This window comes from Ambystoma mexicanum, chromosome 9 (assembly GCF_040938575.1).
Source record: "Ambystoma mexicanum isolate Mex_15411 chromosome 9, UKY_AmexF1_1, whole genome shotgun sequence".
In the NCBI taxonomy this organism is placed as follows: domain Eukaryota; kingdom Metazoa; phylum Chordata; class Amphibia; order Caudata; family Ambystomatidae; genus Ambystoma; species Ambystoma mexicanum.
In genome coordinates, this window is record NC_090931.1 from 264,160,113 (window position 1) to 264,172,380 (window position 12,268).

The 12,268-nt window shown below is 46.4% G+C and overlaps 1 protein-coding gene across 3 annotated transcripts in view; it reads left to right on the forward strand.

Moving 5' to 3' along the window:
* LOC138487944 (calcium/calmodulin-dependent protein kinase kinase 1-like) overlaps positions 1-12,268 on the forward strand; it is a 1,547,719-nt gene that overhangs the window by 1,471,696 nt on the left and 63,755 nt on the right. The window lies entirely within an intron of this gene.

Consider the following 12,268-nt stretch of genomic DNA (forward strand, 5'->3'; position numbering starts at 1 on the left):
GACTCCAGCGGGCCCCAGCCATGCTCGGTGGCTGAGTGAACTGGCGAGATGGACGACTGCTGAAACCAGGGCCTGGCAAGACGGGATCACAACCAGCGGAGAAGCCACAAGTGGAACCCTGGACTCCTGGAAAGCCCTCCTGAGTGACATGCGCTTCAAGGCAGACTATAAGCCTCCCTGAGGGACTGTAGCGTCCTACAACACCCGATTTTTCATACTGATACAGAGATGGAATTACCCGAATCTGTTCCCCTCGCTTCCTGTAACATCGGAACTATAATTTTTACTTGCCACCAAACATCTCATAATTAACGCTACATGTAGACTGCTGTTGTTTTGGTTGTTCTCACGTCACTTTTTTTTGTTGTGTCGTTTCTTTATTACCACACTTGTAAGTTTGTAATGTTTCTCACTTTCTTGAAAAAAACAATAAAATACTTTACAAAAAAAAATGACGTGTTTGCGAACGCATCTGTGATCGGGTCTGTGCTTCGCGGACAGTTCAGAACTGCATTTTCTACTGGTCTAGGAACTTCCAAGCTCAAAATTCACCCTTGCACAGCTCCTAGAGCTATTATTACTCATTATCCATTAACAATCTAGTACAGAGCACATACTTGGAAGAATATTAGCAAACTGCTATTTATCATAATAATGGCACCTACTATTGCCATCTCTCCTCCCAAGAGCCACCACCAGCAGCTGGAGGACCTACACAACAAAAAAGCACAGTACTTCCAAAGACAACGAAAAGGACCAAGAAGATGAGGTAGAGGAAGTGTAAACCTCTAGCACACAGAGAGAACCATGGGAAGACAAGCCCATGAGTACATTACAACAACACAAACAAAATGAAAATGACAGTGCAGATAAGCCTACTAAGACAAGCAAGATAATGAGAAGCAAGAAGTAGAAAAGGCAATTGAAATAAGTCATTCAGCACAATAAAGTATGCACAATAGCACTGAGACAATAGGTTAGGGCTGGCAAATAGTGGTAAGTGATAATTAAAGCACAAGAGAACAAAGATCTGGATAAAATGTTTAGTGAGATGGGGTAGGAAATGGGTTTTGCAAAAATGCAAGACTAAATAGCTACAGGCGCTTACTGAACTCTGAAAACATTAAAGTCTCTACCATTGATACAGGTTACATAATATTTAAACCAAGTGTTGTGAAGCATTGGTGCAGTGTAAGCATTGGTGTAGTGTAAGTTCAGGTTGAATTTCTGACATGATAGACTTCTTATCAGTGGAAATAGTTTAATTGGACAAAGTGTTTGTACCTTAATATTGGCGGTCCCAATGTTTGTAGGCTGTCTCCTTTTTAGTTTGGGATATTAGGTGCCACTTTAGCGCCAACTATACACCAAACCTATTGCATTAGAGTACAGCTTGGTGGGAGGTGCTCTCGCCCTTGTACCCTCTCCCTTTACCTTTGCACTCTCATTCTCGCACTTGCACGATCTGAATGATACAAGGCCTACTAAGATCCTTTGTCTTGTCCTCCCTCTGTCTTCCCTACCTTGTCTTGTCGCGCCTAGAAACACTTGCATACAGGCGCGTTATAAATGTCATATCATATCTTATCATGCAAGGAGTGACACCCAACTTGTAGGTGTTGTTTGGTTATTTACCCACCCATTGACTGCACATGGCCATGGTAATCCCCTTGGCCGTCCCACCCACTACTTGCCCCACCCTGTCAAAAACTCACCCTCTGAAAACTCTTTGAGGACACTCTATCAATCTTTAACATGCCAGAGTTATTTCTAGGCAGTCTGTAGAAAGTTAATGGCTTAATTGCAGCAGTAAATGGCTAACAGTATAACAAACATGTCTTAACCAAGTGTGCCTTCAATCACTTGATTGTTATCTGACAATGCTAGCAGTTTGGGCATAGGTATTACATAGGAATTTTTCCAAGCACTAAGTAGGCGAGTAAGCCCCGACAGGAGGTGGACAGGGAGCCCGCCGACGCCGTGGAGACGACGACGCCGTGGAGACTACAGTCTCCGACATGCCTGATCTCAGACAAATTATAGATAGAATGCAGTCAGGGTTTGCTGCGGTCAGTGGCAAATTGCATGATTTAACCACTAACATCCCTCTCTACATTAAATGCTAAACTGGAGCGTGAAAGCACAAGGGTAACGGAGGCAGAGACCCGCATTTGAGTAGCTGAGGATATCATCATGGGACTGAAAATCCAGGTATCTATGATGTCCTAAGACACCAAGCGGGCTCTGCAATGGAGCGATGACCTGGAATCATGCTCCAGGTGTAACATCGTCCATATAGTTGGTCTACATGAGGGGTTCAACAGGGGCCCCATGGAAGAGGCAGTGGAAACCCTACTTAGAGATCTACTGGATAACCCATCCTTCTCGACTTCCTTTGTGGTAGAAAGAGCCCATAGATCTCCAGCGACTGAACTTAAGCCCGGGCCCCCCTTAGGACAGTGATAGTATGCCTTCTGACCTACAGGGATCGCAATCTCATACTTTTCCTGACCAGGGAAATGGGTCCCCTTCGCTATGAATCGGCTAATGTGCATGTGTACCCTGGCTTCTCTGCGGCTGTTCAGATGGAGCACGGGTGCTTTTTTGGGGTGAAGAAACTCCTGCGGGACAGTGCTGTGCAATATGCAATGTTATGAGGCAGCAGCTTATATTGAAGCAAACATTCCTCTTCCCCGTGGGTGCACCGGCAGCGCAAAGGGGAATGCCCCCACAACCTGAGACACCTGAAGCCGAACCTGGATCAGCTGCTGGGGGCATTGACTGCCATGGAACCATCCTGAGCGACACTATCTCTTACCTAGTGTGGCCATTGTAGATACTAGTTCCTGCATTCTTTTTGTATATGCGAGGGGGATGCAATGTTTGTGTATGATTAGTTATCCGGCAAGGTATTGGTGGTCGGCGGTAAGATGAGCAAGTAGAGTCACAAATCAGGGTCCCCCATGCAAAGTTTCCAGATGGTTGGTGGGGGTTTTTGTTTGGATCCATGGGTGGATAAACATCGCCCTGGTTAGGAGGACGATGCAGGTGGGATGGGGAGTTCTTGGTTTCGGGGTTAACTGTAAGGATGGGTGCGGGAGAGTAGACATCACCCTGCTTGGGAGGGGGATGAGTGAGGGGTTGAGGGAGGGGGGAGAGGGATGAGGGAGGGTGGAGATGGACTTGTTTCGAAGGTGAAAAGTTATTAAAGTTGTCTTGGCGGACAAGGGTCAATGGGAATGTGCTTGGGAACTAGGAAGCAGAAGGTGTACCCATTAGGCAGGTATGGTGTGCACCAGACAGTTAATATGTGGGTGGATGACCGCTCTTAATCTTCTGAGTTGGAATGTTAAAGGAGGCTTGGTAATCATACGAAAACCTGTCAGATAATGGCAAATGCCAACAAGCATAAAATGTGTATCCTATTCCTGCAAGAGACGCATACTTTGGCGACTATTAATAAAAATGTGGCTGCATTCTGGGGCAGTGAAAGGTTTTTCAAGTCCTATTCGACCCAATCCAGGGGGTCCTGACTCTGGTCCACAAAACACTCAAATTTACACTTAAGGGTACTCACATTGACCTAGAGGGTAGATATGTTGTGGTGCATTGTGCTATTGAGGGGGGTAGAAGTACTGTTAGTCAGCACGTATGGACAGAATACAGGCACTCACGAATTTTATGAGAAGTTTGTGAATATTATTGATCTATATCCATCAGCTCCATTTATTTAGAGGGTGACATTAACTGCATCCACAATCAGTGGGTTGGCTGAACTGGGATGGCTCCTGGGTCACCATCCAGAGCTGCACGCAGTTTGCAGTGTCAAATAGACAAGCTTGAGCTGCGGGATGCGCCCACATGACCGACAGTACATATTTTACTCATGTGTACATGACATGGCGTCCTGTAGTGCCCTCATACAGATTTCACAATAATTGGTGGGGAAGGTGCAATTGGTGGAGCTCCTCCCTTGTACGCTCTCTGACCACTCTCCTGTTAGCATGTGGATGAGTATGGGTAGGGGGCTCCTAGTCAGACATTGTGGAGGTTTAAATCTGAGACATTGCAAGACACAGTATGTAGGGCAGACATTGAAGAGGATATATGCACCTATTTCACCCATAACACTCTGGATACTAAATCACATAGCATGGTGTGGTAGGCATTTAAAGCGTATTTTAGTCTAATGGCCATCTCAAAAGAATTCAGAGCTTTCAAAACCATTAGGCGCAACTTAGAGTGCTGCGAAATTAGGCTCAAAGGCTTGGAAAATGCCTATATCATCATGGCAGGTGTACATGCTGTGCTCGAGCAGTGCCGTGTGCACGCGCAGAAAGAAACCAAATACTTTGAGAAACCTGCATCCGCCAGGCGGTAAGGAGAAGGGGACCACCTGGGGAGGATGCTTGCTTGACTGATACCAGTGGAAAATGGCCCGCCACAAATGGACTGTATTGGATGAGCAAGGAGAGTGTAAATACACAGATAAGGAGATGCTTAAAGGGTTTGGAAGCTTTTATGGATCTCTCTACCATGCCGCCCGCTTCGGGGGGAACAGGATATACACTCTTTATTGGAGGATATACCAATATCAAGGCTGTCTGTGAGTGCTACGGAGCAGATCAATACGCTGTTCACAATTGAGGACATTATGGGAGTGATAAAAGACCTCCCTAGGGGCAAAGTGCCTGGCCCAGAGGGGCTGACCGCAGAATTCTATGTAGTATATGGGGCAATCCTGGCCCACACCTGCTGCGAGGTGCTGGAAAACTCAGTCCTCCCTGAGTCACTCCATGAGGCCACCATCACGATTCTGCTAAAACCGGGTAAACCTGCCAGCAAATGTGGGTCATATCGACCCTTATCATTAATGAATGTAGACACCAAAATCTTAAGCTCAGATTTTAACAAATAAGTTGCTCCCCACGATGCTGTACCTGGTTCATGCAGATCAGGCAGGGTTTATACCGGGAAGCTCCACTGCACAGAATATCTGCCGGTTATTCAACATCCTGTCCTGTCTGTCTCCAGAAGCCTCTGCCGCTGCGGTCTCACTGGACACGCAGAAGGCCTTGTGGGAGTACATGTCTGTAATCCTTGACATGTGCAGGCTTGGGAAAAATATGATTAGTTTCATTAGACTCCTTTTATACACGACCTACTGCCAGGGTCCTAGTCAACTTAGAACTATCAGAACCCTTGCTCCTGGAAAGGGGAACAGGACAGGGATGGTCCTTGTCGCTGTTATTGTTCATATTGGCCATTGAGCCTATGGCAAACATGGTCTGGCAGTGCCACAGGAGGGGGGGGTCCATTTGTTCGGTTCTCCTGAATTATCTCCCTCTATTGCACATCAGAGACCCACAGATAAACCTTGACCCAATAATGCAGGACATCACGGAATTTGTCATATACTCAGGCTTCACGAAGGATTAGACGAAGTCTGAAATGTTCCCCTTGACATACAGTATGATTAGGCCACAGGGAGCTTACTCTTTGAAGTGGTTGCCTGAGAGTTTTAAATATTTGGGAGCCTGGTTATCTAGGGATATGGGGTATCTCCTTTCTCTGAACTATATATTTTACGAGGCGTATGTCTCTGACAGTTTAAAAAGATGGAAGAACGTTCCATTCTCCAGCATTGGATCTTTCATGGATTCACATGCTGTGAATATTTCCCCGCCGTCTGGCTGGAAAACCTCGATAACTTTAATTTAGCGTTTTCCTATGGAAAACTTCAACACTTTAGTGTCCCATCAACGTCCTTTTTGAGTGCTTTAGGCCCCACCAAAGGACATCTGGTATAAATTATAGCCGGCCCCTGTAGATTCCCTTCAGATTTCAACCGTCTCCAAACTGTTGGGATCACCTCGTGTTTCTTCGTGTTTTTGCACGTGTGTTTGGTATCGTGGGCTAGAATGTCGCCTGTAGCCCAGAAGAAGTCTCTTTTTCGGCCGTGTGCTACCTGCAGCTTGAAGGTGTACGAAGGGCAGGTTCATAGGACTGTCTTTACTGTCTCTACCCCAATCACTTGGCGGATACCTGCGAGATATGTCATGGTTTTCGCAGAAGACCTTGAAGGACCGCAATCAACGGCTTGTATGTTGGCTTAATGAGGGCACGTACCCGGCTTCTGAGGTGGGTTTGGCCCGGGGGAGCCAGTCTTCGGGAAGAGCGGAGAAGTCCACGGAACATTGCTGAGTGGCGTCGGCAGAACCTCCGGTGAAGAAGCATCGGGCCGCAATGCCTGAGTCGGAGGTGGGGAAAGGCAGTATGTCTTCATCGAAACCACAGAAGTCGAAGGGAGCGACTAGCTCTTCTTTGTCCAAGCATGGTCGGTCGGACCAATTCAGTGGGTCTGGTGGTAGACCCGAGAAGTCTACGGTGTCGGAGAAAGTCCTGGAGCCGAAAGAGTCTTCCTTGAAGCTCTCGTCGTCCAGGGACCATCATAGGTCTTCGTCCAGCCGGAAATCTTCGAAGCACTGGTCTGGTTCTTCCAAGAAATCTGGGTCTGTGGTGAAATCGAGACCAGGGGACGTGGTTCTGACAATGAGCTCATCGACGGTTGCTCCGTTGTCGATGGTAGTCGTCGACAGTCGGGTCATCAGCGCCAGCTACGACACTGACGCATAGTGGTCCGATGCTGCTATCATCCACGCAGATGGAATCGGAAGGGCTGTTGTCAATGGGTGGGGCGTGGCAGTCCACCGCCTTGGTGTCTATCCTTCTTGAGAACATTTTGCAGCAAGATCCGACTACATTTTCTGTTTCTTCGAAAGTGGAGGAGGAACAAGAGCAGTTGTTTTACCCGTCTGCTCTGGGTCTGCAGCGTATGAGGCCTTCAACGTAAAGTAGAATGGAGGCTGGGCCGCCCGGTTATCAGCTGGTTAACCCGCATTCTCTGCTGTCGTTGCAGGTGCTGTCTACGCTTCAACATTTGTTGGGGCAGCTGGATTTGAGGTTGCCTCCTCCTCCTCCGAGTCTGGCGGTGCCGGTGGTCAAGGGGTTGCCTGGTGAGGCTCCTAGGAAGTCTCCTCCGGCATGGTTGCCATTGCCATTGCCGGTGGGGTTGGGCCATCCACGGTCTCATCCTGAAGAAGGCTAGCTACGTGGATCGGACCCTGAGAGTGTTCGCGGGACACCCTTTATACTGTATCGTCGTCGCCGACGAGGGATGATGCATGGGACACGGACGCTGAGGTGGAGCAGCCCCCTAGCCCGGTGCAACCCTCGCCTCCGGATGATATTGGCGCGTTCCACATCATGATGTCGAAAGCATGTCTGGAGTTTGGACTGGTGCCTGAAGAGGAAAGTAAGGACTGCTTCCTCTTCAACCATATGGGCAAGCGGAGGAAGGCGGTCTTCTCTGTGCGATTCTCAACAACATGTGGCAGGAGGGCCTGGGCACAATGTGCCACCAGTTTTCAGAACCGGCTGTGAAGGATCACCTTGAAAAGAAATTCAAGGCTCCGGAGTCTACCCCTAAATGCCTGGTGTCACAACCCACGCCTGAGTCTGTGGTGTTGATGGCTGTCAGCTGGAAGGCCAGGAGCCTACATAAATGTGTTACACCTCCGGACAGTGAGGCCAGGAAGCAGGATGCTTTAGGAAAGAAGGTCTTTACAGCTGGGGCTACAACAGTAAAGGCTTCAAATTCCTTGGCAATCATGGCCAGATATGATCATGAAATGTGCATTGGCAGGCCACAATTTTTGAACATCTGACAGAGCACCTAAAGGAAGCAATGCTGTTGGTACGTGAGGGGAGGAGGCCTCCAACCACAGCATAAATAGCTTTTAAAATCTGGTTTTAAAAAGATTAGCAATGGGGTTGTGCTTCGCCGCCAGGCCTGGTAGAAGTGCACTGACTTTCGCCCGGAGGTACAATATAAGGTCATCGACATTCCCGGTGAGAAGATCGATGAAGCCCTAAAAGGTATGAAGGAAGATACGGAAACCACTAAATCCTTGGGTTCCTTGCTGAGTAGGCACTCTTTTCGCTCCTTTCAGGCTTTCCGTGGTGCCTCTGGGAATGCCCTGTTTGCTTCCACCAGAGATCGTGGTTACGGGTGCTCCAGCTACTCCTCTCAAGGGTATCAGCGGTCTGTCCAGTCGGGGCAGAAAGCCTGGCACTTCCAGGCTCAGCGAAAGAAGAGTTTGCAGTCCTCTACGTCTAAGGGGAGGTAAACTAAACCTCAGCAATAACTGCCATATGAACAATCTGCTGGGGGGCAGGGTCGCCATCCATGTCGACGAGTGGAGAAAAATAACATCAAATCGCTGGGTGCTGGACACGGTGCGTCTTGGCCACTCGTTAGAGTTCCGGTGTCCTCCGGTCCCTATTCCGCTGGTGTATGTCATGCAGCCTCATCTTCCAATCCTGTGACAGGAGGTGGTTCTCATGCTAGAGAAAGGGGCGATAGAACCAATTCCGGTTGCGGAGCGGGGCCAGGGGGTTTACTCCCGGTACTTTATTGTAAAAAAGCCCAACGGCAAGTGGAGGCCTATTATGGATCTTCGGCCGTTGAACAAGACTCTGCAATGCCTGAAGTTCAAGATGGTCACCTTTCAAGATGTCATCCGGTCGGTGCAGCCGGGCGAGTACCTAGCGTCGTTGGATCAACAGGGTTTCCTATTTTCACATCCCTATGCGGCGGAGGCACCGCAGGTTCCTGCGTTTTGTGGTCGGAGAGGAACACTATCAGTTTCGGATCCTCCCGTTTGGCCTGAAGTCGTCCCGCAGGACGTTCATGAAGAGTCTGATCAACAGGGTGCCTATTTTCACATCCCTATGCAGCGGAGGCACCGCAAGTTCCTGCATTTTGTGGTCGGAGAGGAACACTATCAGTTTCGGGTCCTCCCGTTTGGCCTGAAGTCGTCCCCCAGGACGTTCACGAAGAGTCTGACGCCGGTGGTGGCCTTCCTCCGGATGGAAGGTCATCATGTATACCCCTACCTGAACGATTGGTTGGTGAGGGGTTCGTCGCAGGGAAGGGCACGAGAGTCTCTCGTGGAGACCATGAAGATTTTGCAATGGCTGGGTTTCACTGTCAACTACGACGAATCATTTTTGACGCCATCCAGGGAGTTGGTGTTTCTTGGGGCGCAGTTTCTTACCCGGCAAAATCTGGTGAAGCCTTCCAGTGAGCGTGTGCAAAAGTTGCGGACCAAAGCAAGCAAGTGGAAAGAGGGCACAGCTTTATCAGTCCAAGGTTACATATCGCTGTTGGGGGCCATGGCATCATGTATCCCTCTTATACCCAACTGTCGCCTCTTCATGAGGCCGGTGCAAGAGTTCCTCGCAGACAGATGGTCGCAGAGCCGAGGATTGTAGTCAGACAAGTTGGTGGTCGACAAAAGCCTGTTGGACGCCCTTCGCTTGTGGGCGTGCACAACCAATCTTGTAAGGGAAACCACAAAAGATTCCAGGACTCAGCGCCAACAGTAAAGGTTGTTTATTAGCATGAACTGTATCAGTCGTAGCTATATATACAGAAAAAAGCCCTCTACTTGATAACGCGTTTCGGCTCCCACGAGCCTTTGTCAAATCAGGGCTATGTCGGTTCAAACAAACATATTATTATATTGAAGTATTACCATTCATACCACAATTCAAAATTGCATATAGCATGTCAAGTTGGTAGTTTGCAAAAATGTATGCCATTGGTTTAGACAGAGAAACAAGGGTTGGTGAAGGGGAGGATTGAGTGGGTTCAGAAAACATCACAGAAATCACAAAAATGAAAAAACAAACATGTATGGAGAAAGAAAATCGAAAAGTACCCATTAGTTCAATTATAAAATTAAGGAGAATCCTGATTTAAAAAACTAAAAAACACATTTGAAAATCCGCTTACCCAATGTAATTCTGAAAAAATCCATATGACTGTTGTCCGATATAACAGTAACAAAAATAATAAGAACATTCTACAGAAATGACGCCATCTCCTTGTCATTGTTAATGCCAGTGACGGTGGAATTAAAAAAGCATATAATGCATGCTTCTGACTGCCTCAGGGCCTTGATTCTATCTCCTCCTCGTTTGCTCAGTGTAACTTGCTTGAGGCCTATAAATCTAATATCCGCCTTATTTTGCATCTGATGACAGCTTTGCCAGTGTTCAGCTAAGGGCAAGGAAATGTCTTGACTGCCAATTTTCGCAAGATGCTCCCGAATGCGTATTCTTAGTTCTCTTTTGGTGCTGCCAATGTAAATCTTATTACAGACACAAACAATACAATAGACAACAAATTTAGTTTTACAGTTAATCCCCTGGCGGATAGACCATTTCTTGCCATGACCATCCGTAATTTCAGTCGTCTGATGATGGGCATATCTACATTGAGTACACATGCCACATTTCCTGAAACCACTGAAGTTGCTGGATAACCAGGTTGTCAGATTCATTTGCTCAATGTCTGGTAATAGTGATGGACTGAGCATAGTTTTCAGCGTCCCAGCTCTCTTAAAGATCATGCGAGGTCTCTCCTCTATAACTTTGGTGATGTGATCGTCAGGTTTCAACAGATACCAATGTTTCTCTAATATTCGTTGAATCTGCTGATGGTCCCTGCAGTATTGCGTTATAAAGCAAGGTCCAGTTGGTCCATCTGTAGTTCTGTCAGCTTTCGGTTGAAGAGTATCTTGCTGTTGCATACGTTTGGTTCTCTTATAAGCAGCTTTAACACATTTGTCTGAGTAACCCCTGTTTTTAAAACGGTCTCGTAATAGCAAACATTCTTCTTTGAACTTAATATCCTGTTGACAGTTGCGTCTGGCTCTAATATACTCTCCTAATGGTATATTCTGAATTGTAGGGTGATGATGACAACTACTTGCATGGAGTGTGGAATTAACCTCTGTCTGTTTCCTGAATGTCTTAGTGTAGAGCTGGGTGCTTTCTATTTCTATTGTCAGGTCCAAAAAGTTAATACTACTCTTATTACATTCGCCTACAAACTGTATGTCATAACAATTATGGTTCAATGAGTGAACAAAATCTTGAAATTCCTCTGTGCTCCCATCAATGATGCAAAAAACATCATCAATATATCGAGTCCATATTTTGATCCTGTTACGAAAGAAAGGTGATGTGTATACTATTTTGTCCTCTAGCATACCCATCACAAGGTTGGCTAGGGCTGGAGCATATTTAGTGCCCATAGCCACTCCTTTAGTTTGTCGGTATATGTTGTTGTCAAATGTAAAAAAGTTGAGATCCAAGGTCAGTTGCAACATTTCTTTCAGCATTTGAATTTGATTGTAGTAAGAGGCGGAATCATTCCTATAGGTATAATCAATGGAGGCAGTTGCCCATTTATGGTGAATGGACGTATAGAGGGCCTTAACATCCAAAGTGGCAAGGTAATAGGTATTGAGCCTTTCAAAGTTCTGTAACTTACGTATGAGACTTGTTGAGTCTTGCAAATATGATTTAAGCAGGGCTGCTCTTGGCTTGAGGATAGCATCTAGATATTCAGAGTCATTTTCAGTTATCCACCCAATCCCACTCATGATTGGGCGTCCTTCCGGTATGGTATCAAATTCTTTGTGTATTTTAGGAAGGAAATACATAGTTGGAGTCACTGGTTCTTTCACTGTTAGGAATGTCCTTTCCTTCAAGTAATTCAACAGCTTCTTTCTTGAAATTGTCAGGTCTTATTTGATAACACCCGGGGGTTGATAGGTGATTGTTGGCCATCATTAGGTAATCCTCCTTGTTCATTATAACAATGTTCCCCCTTTTTGTCAGCTTCCTTAATGACAATCTGTGTGTCTAATTTCAATCTTTTAAGTGCTGTTCGTTCTCCCTGTGTTAAATTGACACGGTTGCCCCTAAGCGCTTGCCGATGTTTTTTCTTTTTATGTGCATCCATTTCATACAAATCCTACGATACTGCTTTGTAAAAGGTATCTATTAAGTTGTCCACTGGTAATTGAGGCACACATTTGGAAGTTGTTTTCAACTCTTTACTTGTCAAGGTACTAGATCTCACCCTTAGTTCATCTAGGAGATTGAATGTAGCAAATTGCTCATTTTCTACTAGAGATCTGACCAAAAAGGTGTCTTCAACATCTTGAATTGAATAGTCACTAATTGGAATTTCTGGGTCCTTTCTTACAAAGCTGCCAGGTGCTTTAATAGCAAAAGACTTTTTAAGCTTCAACTTACGTACGAATTTAAACAAGTCTATATGTACATCTACTTTGTTTGAGTCACATGTAGATGCAAATGACAGGCCCTTGTTAAGAAGACATCTTTCATC